This window comes from Oryzias melastigma, linkage group LG3 (genome assembly GCF_002922805.2).
Source record: "Oryzias melastigma strain HK-1 linkage group LG3, ASM292280v2, whole genome shotgun sequence".
Classification (NCBI taxonomy): Eukaryota; Metazoa; Chordata; class Actinopteri; order Beloniformes; family Adrianichthyidae; genus Oryzias; species Oryzias melastigma.
The window spans coordinates 28,294,272-28,301,069 of record NC_050514.1 but is presented as its reverse complement, the minus strand read 5'-3'; the positions used below and the strand labels follow the sequence as shown (position 1 = coordinate 28,301,069).

The window sequence follows — 6,798 nt, the reverse complement described above, 5'->3', positions numbered from 1 at the left end:
TTTTTACAGTTGAATTGATACTTGGAAAAGGAAATTTATTTATCAAATAGCGGGAAATTTTTAACCTGTTTCAATTTTTTTACGTAAAATATATAAATCACAATATTTATATATTATGTAACATGTTATGTAACAAAATTTATCTTAGAATGGAAACCTGACCCCTCACTGGAAAAAGTGAAACATTGGAGAAATTAACAAAAGCTCTGTAAAAATATTATTTTTCATCAAATATTTTTTTTTATTTAAGTTAACCATCAACCCAAAATTTTAATTTGACAAAAACTAAATGTAACAAGTTACATAAATTGTGTTGACTGATACATTTCACTTTTTACAGTGCTCCAAACGAAAAAAAAGTTAAGTTGCATCCTGTCAATTCAAATCAAATTGTGAGCTTGTTGTGACTCAATTTTGTAGGTTTCAACATCATTGTTGAAACCTTTAAATCAAAGTTTTCTTCTGTTGTGGGCATGAATTTTTCTGATTTGTTGTGAAATTAAAATTTTCTAACTTTTGTCTAGTTTATCGTGGCCTCCCACTTCAGTGCATGTCACATGTGCTGAGAACTGAAACGATCTAAAGCAGAAACAGTGTGACGTCATTGAGTGAAATGTCTTTTTTTTTTTTTAGTTGATTGAAGAGGAGGAAAAAACCCATTTTAAATGAATGTCACACAGATACAGGTCTAGTCACAGCCACACCCACATTCAATGTAGATATAAAAAGGTCCTCACACTTTGTAGAAGAAATATAAAACTTCAATTGTGTTAAAAAAAACGAAAAAAAGCTTATGTTAAAACTTGTTCTTTGTTTGCCACTTAAATAATCCAGATAAAGCTGTTAGAGGTTCAGGCATAAAGGTTAAAAAATATTCACATAGAAGCTCCCCCCAAAACAGTGAGTATGAACTTGTTCAACCGGGACTGAATGATTACTCAAGTCGTTCTGTTCCTCTGCTCTGCTGAAGCTCCTCTGCTGTTTGTCTAACTTGTTTAGATAGAAGATGAAATGAGTTTGGGACGGCTGCAGAGCTCTTCAATTATTCAACACACATTGAAAACATAATATAGGTGTCCCTCACTGTAATAAACCCCAAAATTATAAATAAAAATATGTGCTATATTTACCCATTAATCATTAATTCCTAATATTCTGTGCAAACAAAAGCTCATAACCTTCTCCGCTGTGGATGTCTCCTCTGCCAGCACTCTGAGTTTCTATGGTTACGTGGACTTTTGTGTTCACACGAGCTGCACTTCTGCTGCTTTGTTCAGGTTCACAGATACAAAATGTTTTTTTTTTGTGAACAGCAATCTAACATTTAGTCAAATCTTGAATAATTCTGATTATAAAGGTAAAGTGTGGATGAATTTTATTATATTGTCTGTCTATAAAGGAGACTTTCTTTTTTGCTTCAATGGATGGGCATCTCTTCTAATGAATAGAATTTTTAGATAAAAGCATGACTCACTGTTTGAGTTTAGGTTAACTAAAGCAGAAAAGCACTTAAAAGAAATATATTTTATAGGATATTATTGGCAGATTTGGCTCTTTGATCAAAAGTACATGATTTAGTTGCATTTCCTTCAGTCGAAAAGTTGATATTCTATAGAGAAAGGTCACAAAGTAAAAGAGATTAACTTATTTTTCTCCCTTTTATTGCACATTTCTTGCAAAAAAGTACATTATACACTGTAAAAAGTGAAAAAATATATAAATTAGCTAAAGCTCTGTAATTTGTTACATTTAAAAATATTAGTTTTTAGGTTTGTTTTTTTTTAGTCGAATAAGCCATCAACTCAAATTTTTTAGTGGAAACTGAGCAATAATTACAATTTTTAGTTACATAAATAATCAACTCAAAATGTAAATGTAAAAAAATGTTAAATGCCTGGTTCATAGCGGATGCGAGAACGTAGCAAAGCGGCGCGGAATGGAGGCGCCCTTGTTGACCTATGGTGGAGTTCACACCAGATGTGTAGCACCGCGGTCCTCCGCGCCCCGACTCGCACCATGCAGCGATCGTTTCGGCATCTGATCTAGTTTAATAAATAATCCATAAATAAATACGTGTGAACTGGAGGTTAAGCGGATACCGCGCACTCCGCCACCTCCGCACTTCGCGGTACTTCCGCGTTTGGTGTAAACCAGACGTAACAAATTATAGAACTTTTGTTAATTGATATAATGTTTTGCTTTTTTTCATTGATGATATTTATATATTTGAACATTATATAAAATACTAGAAGACAGTAAGTAATAAAATATAGGAGATCTTCTATAATTGAAATTCTCTGAGAATGATTTACATTCAGTTTCTTAAAGGATATTTTATACTTAAAATTGTCATGCTGTAAAGAAGCTAAACACTTACCGTGTTGTTTTTTTTAAGGATACATATATAACATGCGCAACAGTTTGCTTTATTTGCAGTTGTGACACAAACCTAAGTCTATTTAATGGAGCTTTTCTCTGAGTTGGACTTAGAAAACATTCAGCCACACGAAGAGTCGTGTCTCCCCATGTCTGACCCTCATTAGTGAGGCTGATTCTATTCCTTCAGTGAGAGCTACAAGTGGGAGAACCATATGGGAAATCACATTCAATAATGACATCATCTATAGACTAATAGCAGTGTATGTTCACATTTTGGTTCCATTACTTCATGGAATTGCAGATTTGATCTCTAGTGAATTCAGAGTCGAAGGCTTTTAGTTTTTATTTAATTTGCATGTCAAATGACTCAGGGGTGCCCCCGCCCACCCCCTCTCATTTAGTAATCCATTATTGTAACAGCCATTGAATAGACTGACAGAAATCTACACTCCCATTGCCTGTGTGTGCTCCATCTATAATGTGTTAATGAAGGGTTCTTTACATACAGTAATTACAGTGTTTGGGTGTTGTTAGAAAGCCTTTTGTAAACAGTGATGCACACAGCTGAATGATGAGGATGTGATGAGCACACTGTCGGATAAATACAGAGACATATGAGGAAATTTGCCTTCTTTGATTGGGGTTTCAATATTATTATCTGAGTTTTTAGAGCTGACATTGGATTATTTTTGTTACACATGCAAACCTACTTTCCTGTTTTTACTGCGATGGAATAAAGACTTTAAAAGAAGGTAGTGCAACATCTTAACAATTCGATCTTTAAAAACTGAAGGGCAGAATTAACACAAAGCTTATTATTCCATAAAGAAGACTTTGACTGCAGATTGAAGGCTTTTTCTCCTGAGCTGAGGCTTGGAGGACTAGCTTGGGATTGCCTTGTAAATTGAGAGGAGGCAGCAGGGGGGGCGAACTGCTGGGAGGATAATAGCCTCTTGTTTCTGGGGTCAAAGAAAACTAATTACACAAACTCTGCTTCTGTATTCTTTCTCATTTCTGCATCCAGGTTAGAAAAATCCTCTTTTTCATAAAAGGTCATTTGAGGAAGTAGAGAAATGCATCAAGAATAATTCAGTTTTATGCTGCAGCTGCCACGGCGGACCAGCCAATAGCTAAATCGTGAACTGACAAGTAATATGCTCAAGTGCTTTTTATATTTGGGTTGTGTATCTTTCCCTCTCACATGATTCAATAGTAATGAAAGTGAACAGTGCAGCTGAAGTTTTCCAGATTCCTTGAATTTTTTGCAAGATAATCAATTTCATATTAAATATGTAAACAGGAATTAATGTCAAATCTATTTACATTTTAGCATCTTGAAGTTCAACACAATGCTGGTTTTCCACAACAAAACAATACAAACTGAACATTGTTAGAGCATAATACCACACTGCATCGATCATCAATTTATCTCATTTTAAATGATCTTTTTATTGGTATAGGTTTATTCGATTTGATTATACCTGTAGAAAGATCGATTTGTTTGGATCGTGTGAATAGAATTAGATTCATCTATTGATCATGCATCCCTATTTGATACAGATTTTAATATGTGGTCCACAAATTGATATGAGAAACTTACTTTTTGGTAAAACAGTCTACTTGTTTTACCTAAACAAATATAATGTAGATATACATTTGGAGTTTAAATCTATAAATGAAAATGGTCTTTTAAACCTTTAAGTCAGCAGCAGAAGAAGAAAAATATTGACGTTTGTCTTGGTTGGGTAGTTAAAGGGTTAACAGAAGAACTCTTTATTTTTTCATTGGTATTTGTATTTAACCAACAAAAAATATGTCTTTTGTAACACCTTTAGACACGAAAACCTAGAATTGTGCAAAAAATAGGGGTTATTGTATGTTTGGTGCACACATCCATCAGTGAGGTTCACCGTGGTGGAAATTTGTGATTGGACGTCTTTTCTTTTTGTTTGCATCACACATTGGTAAAATGGCAAACAGTGAGACTGACAAACTTGGTCAGAAATTGATTATTTACTTGCCTATTGATTTTATGTCTTTTACCAACATAACCTTGTTCGTGTTCAAGGTTTTTAACGGATACTTCTGCTACTTTCAGTACTAGATCAACTTTTCAGTATGTATCTATATCCTGTATATATATATATACATATATATATATATATGGTCAGTTTATATATAAGTAGAGTATATATATATAAACATATATATATGGTCAGTGTATATATATATGTACAGTATATATATATTGTATCTGACAATTTTGGATGAATTTATTTTTTTTCCTTTTTTGCACTTTCAGGAGAATTTTCCTGATTTGTAAGTCCATGACCTGTCAAAAGCAAACTGAGAACTTAAAAAATATATATTTTTGATGCCTTTAAAAATACCTAATACATATACTTTCCTAAACTGCAAGTTTTGCAAAAAAAAGTGGCTTGAATTCAGTCTGTGGCGCGATGGATTGTTGACCAGAGTCTTCCTCCGCCGCTTTCCAAGTGCAGCAGAAAATTGCCTGCCAGCAGATTTGTTTTATCATCAGCAAAACAGCCCGCCGTGAAGTCATTGTTCAGCTTAAGGACCGAAAAGAGTCCTGCAGACAAAGTCATTCATATAAAGTTTGTATCAACAAAACTATTCGCTTGCGGAGTATCAGTAAAGCCAACAAGCCGCCGCCGCTTTTGCAGCTGATATTTGCAGCCGCATTAAAATAACACTTTGAACTCTGCTGTAACTCACACTGGAACATTTCCGCATTGACCCATTGCTGCTTTGATTGGGCGTTTCTGTGAAAAGAGCTGCTGTCACTGAAGCAGAGGTTTATGAGCCTCGGCCAGAGGCTGCGTTTGTTTTATGACGGGCTTTCAAAGTAAAAGAGAAGACATAGAAAACACGGAATATTTCCTCCATGAGGTCGTGAAAGTCTGAACTTTCTGCGGTCATTTAGAGTGTGTGTTTGTGTGTTGTTGGATCAGTTTGGTAGTTAATGTAGCTCATTTATTGCTCTTGAACACTTGAACCACACTGCACCTCTTCCCACTTATGCCTCTAGAGCAGCTCAGCTGGGTGCATTTGTACAGTGAGCCTTTTTTAATGTGGATTCTTTGAACTCTTGTACCATACATGGAAAAAACAGACATTTAGGCTGCTTTCTTGGACTTTTCTTAAAATCTAAATAGACAGCAGCAGCCTCATGCTGAGCCAAAATGAAGACACAAAAAAGATTGACTACTTCTTCCTGTGGTTTCTGCTATTTCTCTTGCTTATTTCTCCTGTTGCGAAATGCGTCAAAGTCTCCTGCATGATGATTTATTAAAGACGAAATTCCGACAGTCTCCTGAGTGACAGCTGCAAAACTGTCTCAATGAGCAATGCTCCTCTGCAAACTTCTTAACAGTTCCTCCTTTTACTTGCCCTGGAAGTAATAAATATTTAGTGTAACAGACTTTTGTTAAATATTTGAAATTAAAACCAGCTATGCAGCAGTGCGGCCAGTCCATTCAACACAGCTGCAGAGATGGCAGCAGGTTAGCATAAAAAAGATTCAGTGTCTCGGTACAATCTCAAGGTTTCTGTGTCATTTCTGCTTACTAAAAGAGTTGTGGGATAGCTATTTAAAATAAGTGCCAGCCTTGGATGTGTGAAGGTCTTCTTTGCAGCTGCAAAGCAGTCCAGACCACAGCTTGAGCTTTTCTTCATCGCTGGCGCCAGCAAGAGATAAATACTACCAGGTTGAAAGGTACAGATAAAGAACCTTTCCTGCATGCAAGAGTGTAAAACATCTGCCTGATAACTACTGTGCATAGTACCCAAAACACAAGTGTGTTATGACCTAAACTACAGAAAAATAAAGCATTGTTATACGAATTGATTTAGGTCTTTATAATATGGATCTTTGGAGCTATTTTGGGGCCAATATTACTTGAAACCCAAATAAAATTGAAAATAATATTGGTATTTGACAAAAAAATATAAAATCTCCAAAACTTTTTGCTATTCTAAAATAAATGTAATCATTTTCAGCTTCAAATGTTTTGTTTTTTAGGCTTCAAAACTCAAAATTTCGATTTTCTCTGGCAACTTGGATACTTCTGGTCCGTGAAACAACAAGATGACGCTTTGAACTGGCTAGAAGCGTGTGGGATGTGCGGTTTGTACACGATCAAAATCTGCTTTTTCACCTGTCCTGGGACAACTTCAGACTAAGATAGTACAGACAATACAGGCATTTTCTGACCAGAATTATTACAGTTCTCAGATTCAATGAATGCACAGGGACTGAAGTTACCCCCTTCATTGATTTTGATCGGTCCTTCATGTTAGCCCCGCCCAAACGCGCCACAACGGGGCTAAAGGTTTTGAAACTGAAATTTTTGAAAACTTTTGAAGACGGGAAAAAAAAGAGTTGAAAGTAAAAAA

General features: G+C 35.3%; 1 protein-coding gene and 1 long non-coding RNA gene across 3 annotated transcripts in view; one reads left to right on the top strand and one right to left on the bottom strand.

Moving 5' to 3' along the window:
• The window catches only part of LOC112160796, a 7,340-nt gene extending 5,677 nt beyond the window's left edge, over window positions 1–1,663 (bottom strand). Inside the window, exon 1 of the long non-coding RNA XR_002921735.2 lies at window positions 1,131–1,663. This is a non-coding gene — a long non-coding RNA (uncharacterized LOC112160796). The remainder of the gene's footprint in view (window positions 1–1,130) is intronic.
• Window positions 1–6,798, top strand: part of LOC112160794 (carbohydrate sulfotransferase 8) — a 280,529-nt gene that overhangs the window by 164,716 nt on the left and 109,015 nt on the right. The gene's annotated exons all lie outside the window — the stretch shown is intronic.